Consider the following 6,445-nt stretch of genomic DNA (forward strand, 5'->3'; position numbering starts at 1 on the left):
TATTAAATTTGAAATACCATTTAAAATTTAAAATTGAACACAATAAAATTCAATCAACTACTTATTTTCTTCATGAAGGGTACACTGAAAATATATCATTTTCTTCTTGGATGATTGCCAACTACTTGTTAATGAAAAATTTGGAAATTCTGGATTTTGTACAATATGCTTCTAGATTTTGTTTTTCACAGTGAGAGAGATTGAAAGAAGTGTGTTTGCATATACTTCATCAATTAAAGAAACTTTCAGGTTTCCTTTTAAAACTCAAACTGACATAGCATCAAGAATGATGATAATTTACTTGTTATTGGGCAAAAGAAAATTAAACCTAATGATAATTGGACTCAATTTTCCTACTTGGATATTTTATTATAATTCCTCATATTGGATATGAGAAAATTCCACAGGATAATTCAAATATTCCACTAAACAAAGGAAGTTAAATAGTATTGTGTGGCCTTGTTCTTTCTGTGAATAGGCTTTCTCTCTGGCTTCACCCACAAGATATCCTTTTGTTAAGAATTTAAGATGACCTCACCTAATTTCTTTGGTAGACAAAGGCAGTTCTTCTATGTTAGACCTCAGGTTTACATAGATATTCTTTTCTATTTTCCAAATTCCTCAATTAAGTTTGATACTATAATCTATACTTTGGGGATATTGGAAAATTCTCTCTCTCTCATATGGAAGAATATCTGTGCTTCTTAAATCCTGTAACCCACAATTGCATTACAATTTTAAATACAGTATCAATATTACTAATTCTAAGAGGAAAAGAACTTCATTCCTCAATCTTGAACACCATAGAGTTAACTGTGGCTCAACTGGACGCAAAGGTGGTCTATGAAGAGAAATGTGTCTTATCTGTTGATTTACCTCTTTATGCTTACATCATTTTAATTGTCAGCAAAAATTAGTTTACTAATAATTGAAGAATAGTATCTATAGTCCTGGGATCTTTGATTTTTCCATCATTCTCATCAGACACTTTCTCCTCTTGAGATCCAAACAGATACATGCGGAGATCAAACACCAAGCCCCTGATCAAAATAACTGTCGTTTCCCTGCTAGAATGGCTTTCTCCCTCTGTCTACCAAAGGGTTGATATGATTTTCCTGTCAAATATGTCAAGTAAGTCTTTAATGGTATCTGTCAACAGCCAACATGAGTGCTGCCTTCAGGAAGGAAGCAGACAGCTTCCAGAGTCATAAAAGGCCATGAAACTCCCATCATCAGGGAACACTCCTATCTGAATCTCAAGTCTGGATTTTCAGAAGATGTGGAAATATAGGAAAGCAGCCTCTGCAGATGCCTTGGGAGGGGGATATTCCTTTACTTCCAAAACAACACTAATGGCTCATTAAATTCGATGTTCTGTGAATCTAAATATTATTCCTTACAAATTTTCAGGAAACTGGAGACTTCCCACTAGGATAGACTTCTCAGCTGTAAGAATCTGTTCTTTCTTATCTCAACTCTATGGAAGGCAAGCCTGTATTTAGGATGAGTCATTGAATATGGGAATGAAGACACTAAAGTGGTCTAGAGACTTCTCAACAGCTAGATGTCCCACATTACCACTGCTTAACAGAAAGGCTAATTAAGAACTGCCTCAAGTAGTTGATCTATATAAGTCACATTTCAGCTCTACCGATGATTCATCAGATATATTTCTTGCTGTGTACAGGAGCTTTCTGTCTGACAGAATGGAGTTTGGCTTAGAAACCAGAGTTCAGATTGCTGTGTTTTCTACCTTCCATGCTATGCTCTCCTAAAGGTCCTGTAATAAACAAACCAACTGTCCTTGCCATCATCCTCTTCTACTTTCAAGCAGAAACTAAAGAGGCACATATCTGAGATATGTATCAACCTTATAAAAATTGAGAAAAATAATGCGATGAATTTAATTTTAAAATAACAGTTAAATGATAAGTTCCAAATGGTCTAGATAAGGATATGGCTAACAAACATAGAAAATAGAGCTCCCCATTATGCTAAGTGAAATAAGCCAGTCAATGAAGGAAAAATACCACATGATCTCACTCATTCATGGATAATAGAGACCATTATAAACTTTTGAACAATAATAGATACAGAGGCAGAGCTGCCTCAAACAGATTGCCAAACTGCAGCGGGAAGGCCGGGGAGGGTTGGGGGGCAGGATGTAGGGGGGTAAGAGATCAACTAAAGGACTTGTATGCATGCATATAAGCATAACCAATGGACATAAGACACTGGGGGATAGGGGAGGCTAGGGGACTGTCTAGGGCGGGGGGGTAAAATGGACACATATGTAATACCCTTTGTAATACTTTAAGCAATAAAAAAAAAAAAAAAAAAAAAAAAAAAAAAAAAAAAATTTAAATTAAAAAAAAAAAAAAAAAAAAAGAAAAGAAAATAGAGCTCCCTTATTATCCAGCGATTCCACTTCTGGGAATATATCCAACAAAACATGAAACACTAACTTGAAAGAATATATGCACTCCTTTGTTCACTGCAGCATTATTTATAATAGCCAAGATTTGGAAGCAGCCCAAGGGTCTATCAGTAGATGAGTGGTTAAAATAGCTATGATACATTTATACCATGGAAATCTACTTAGTCATAAAATAGAAGGAAATCTTACCCTTTGCAACAGCATGGATAAGGGTAAGTCTGATACCATATCTACACTTTGAGGATATTGCTAACTGAAATAAGCCAGTAAGAGAAAGACAAATACCATATGATTTCACGCGTATGTGGAATCTAATGAGCAAAGTAAACTAACAAACAAAATTTTTTAAAAATGAAAATAATAGAGTATGTGGGAGAAGCATTACCGATTCCTTTTGAGATGACAACAGGTCAAGAAATGTTCCAGGATTTTTGGTCGCTTAAGAACAAATTAAAACAGTGCCCTTGGCAGTCCCGGATCTGTCTCTTGCTTCAACAGTGTTTGGACAGAACAGACCCAGGGACGACCCTAGCCTCTGACCACCCTCCAGCATTATCCAGTCACCATCTCAGCACCCTCAGCCTCCGAGACCAGCCAACATCGTTTTGTTTTCTTTACCTTAACTTCTCGTTGCCCAGCAACTAGGGCAGTGGTTCTCAACCTGTGGGTCGCGACCCCTTTGGCGGTCAAACGACCCTTTCACAGAGGTCGCCTAAGACCATCCTGCATATCTGATATTTACATTACGATTCATAACAGTAGCAACATTACAGTTATGAAGTAGCAACAAAAATAATTTTATGGTTGGGTCACAACATGAGGAACTGTATTTAAAGGGCCAGAAGGTTGAGAACCACTGAACTCGGAGCTCCCAAATTCGGCAGAATTATTCCACCAAAGTGGAGGTTGCTGTCAACCGCCTGGCCAACCTGCATCTGTGGGCCGCCCACACCTACCTCTCTCTGGGCTTCTATTTCAACCGAGAGGATGTGGCTCTGGAGCATGAGGGCCACTTCCTCGAGCTGACAGAGAAGGAGAAGTGTGAAAGTGCCCAGCATCTCTCAAAGATGCAAAACCAGCGCAGTGGCTGCATTCTCCTCCAGGACATGCTGAAGCCTTCCCAAGATCAATGGGGCAAAACTCAGGACGCCCTGGAAGCCAACACAGCCTTGGAGAGAAACCTGGACCAGGCCCTTTTGGAGCTGCAGGCCCTGGTTCTACCCCTGCAGACCCTCATCTCTGTGACTTCCGGGAGAACCACTTCCTGGGTGAATAGTTGAAACAGGCAACACCTGACTCACCTCCTCAGGCTGTCAGCCCCCAGGCGGGGCTGGGCAATTATCTCTTCGAAAGGCTGACCTCAAGCACAACTAGGAGCCTTTGGAACCCTGAGGCCTTTGAGGGGCCCCTCTGCATTCCCCTGGTGTCTGACTTTTGCCTGGGCCTCTCACTGAAACCACTAGCCATTCTTTTCACCACCCCTGAAACCCTCTCCCATGCATTGGACCAAATGGAAACAATACAGCTTTTTGCAGAAAAAAAAAAAAGAATAAATTAAGAATGAATGCATGCTTTATGAAAATAGAAATTAAGATGATTATCTGAAAAGTATTATATATTTGAATAAGTGAAAACTGTACATTGAATAATAATAACATAATGTCTCTTCATTCTATGTAATATTTATTCTTAATAAAATATATTTAAATCAGCCCTAGCCAGTTTGGCTCAGTGGAGAGAGCGTCAGCCTGCAGACTGAAGGATCCCGGGGTTAGATCCCGGTCAAGGGCATGTACCTCAGTTGCAGGCTCCACCCTGGCCAAGGCCCTGGTCAGGGCCACATGCAGGAGGCAACCAATGGATGTGTTTCTCTCACATCGATGTTTCTCTCTGTCTTTCCTTCTCTCTTCCACTCTCTCTAAAAATCAATGGAAAAATATCCTTGGGTGAGGATTGAAAAATATATGTACTTAAATCAAACTAAATGCCTATTAACAGATGTAGTGATTATATATACACATATGTGATTGTGTGTATGAATGTATATTTCAATCATAAAAATATTCTATATATATATATATATATATTCCATTTATGTATGTATAATTTATTTAGAAGTAAACCATAATTCTAAAACACTACATTGGAAGATTTTTTTCTCTTTTTAAATATATTTTTATTGATTTCAGAAAGGAAGGAAGAGGGAGAGCTAGAAACATCAATGATGAGAGAGAATCATTGATTGGCTACCTCCTGCACGCCTCCCACTGGGGTTTGAGCCCACAACCCAGGCATGTGCCCTTGACCAGAATGGAACCTGGGACCCTTCCATCCGCAGGCCGACGCTCTATCCACCAAGCCAAACCATCTAGGGCAGAAGACTTTTTTCATGATACTGCAAAATATAAATATACTAAATGAAAATAACTAGTATATCATTCAATAAATTTAAAAAATGCATTAAAATTCACATATATATCACATATGAAATATTTATAATATGTAAATGTATCATAAAAACAAGATTGGAAATGACACCAGCACAGATTTCAAAGGCTTTTTGCAACTTTTGTTCCTCATTATGGAAATCATAAATGCCCATTTTAACAAAGATAAAAGGTTTTTTTAAGTAATTTTTTAAAGTAAATTAAAGTATTTAAAAGAAAGCAAAAGTTATCACCCAAAGAAGTCCATGAGCATAATTTGGTATATAATTTCCCAATCTTGGGTTCAAAATGTACCTTAATGTATTCCTATTTTCTGAAGAATTTGTTTATTCGCTTTGGTTCAATTTTAGATAAAAAATCTTTTGCATGTTTAAAATATTATTTTTCAATATTTCACATGTGTTAGGTTTTTGTTTGTTTGTTTGTTTGTTTGTTTGTTTGTCTTTGGGGTTTTTTTAGTATTATGTATTGTGTTGTCTCCTTTCAATTTTCTACAAACTACTGACATGCAAAAGAAAGCAGAGGAGAGGGAGGAGCAAAAAGTGCTGCAGAGTACCAACTTTGAAACCTCATAGTTTATAAGGGAAATAGTTAATAAAGAGTTTCTGTAATCAAGGAGTTCAGTATATTTTATTTCCATGTTGTCCAACTCAATAAGCCTATTATTGAGGAACAAGACACATTACACATATAACTACAAACACATCTGGAGACTATGAGATGCTAGGTAACCCTCCACCTCCAATGTGTAAAGAGACTGCTCAAGGCTGGATTTTTTTCTCTCTCATGAAATGTGTGTGTTTATTTACACTTACACTGCCAATATGTTCCTGGATTCTATGTTTTGGTGCCCCAGTGATAAGGAGAGGGTGTCAATATCATTCACACATAGGAAAACTAAAGGAAAATGAAAGTATAGTTAATAAACATATTAGTAGCACAATGCCACACCATCACTCTGCTTGAAGTCAGCCACTCCTTTTTCAATAACCAAATGTGGGGGTTTTAACGTAGAAAACATGGAAACTCTTCTTGGATGCTTTTCCAGTCAGTCAATACCACACACACTTATTGAATAGCATCTAGACATGTGCCAGCTACTGTTGCTGGTGCAGGCGTTTATGGTAAATTATTCTATCTCTGCAACATGTTATTTGGAGGCAAATTGGCACTATTTACAAGGAACTTTGGGTTTAATTTGCATCTAAAAATTTTAAAGGCCCATAATTGTAGATTGCCAGGAACATTACCCATGGTTAATTTGCATATTGTTCCTATTGTCCCTAAAATGTGAGGACATTTAACAATGCTTTATGCCACAGGACACCGCTCAGCACACTGAGAGCAAAGATCACTCAGGGCTGATGAAACTTGGCATTGAGGACTTTTGGCATCATGATGAACCCACCAGACAGTTTAACACCTTTTCATGTCATGCCCACTGAATTTCCCTTTTGAGCACGCCTCCTGCCCAAGCTCTTACAGATTCATCCAGGGATGTCTGGCTCAGTTATCTTTGTCCTTCGCAGAATCACACTTCACAGGTTCAAAGGGCTCATGA

The sequence above is a fragment of the Myotis myotis genome, unplaced genomic scaffold, assembly GCF_014108235.1.
Source record: "Myotis myotis isolate mMyoMyo1 unplaced genomic scaffold, mMyoMyo1.p scaffold_m19_p_19, whole genome shotgun sequence".
Classification (NCBI taxonomy): domain Eukaryota; kingdom Metazoa; phylum Chordata; class Mammalia; order Chiroptera; family Vespertilionidae; genus Myotis; species Myotis myotis.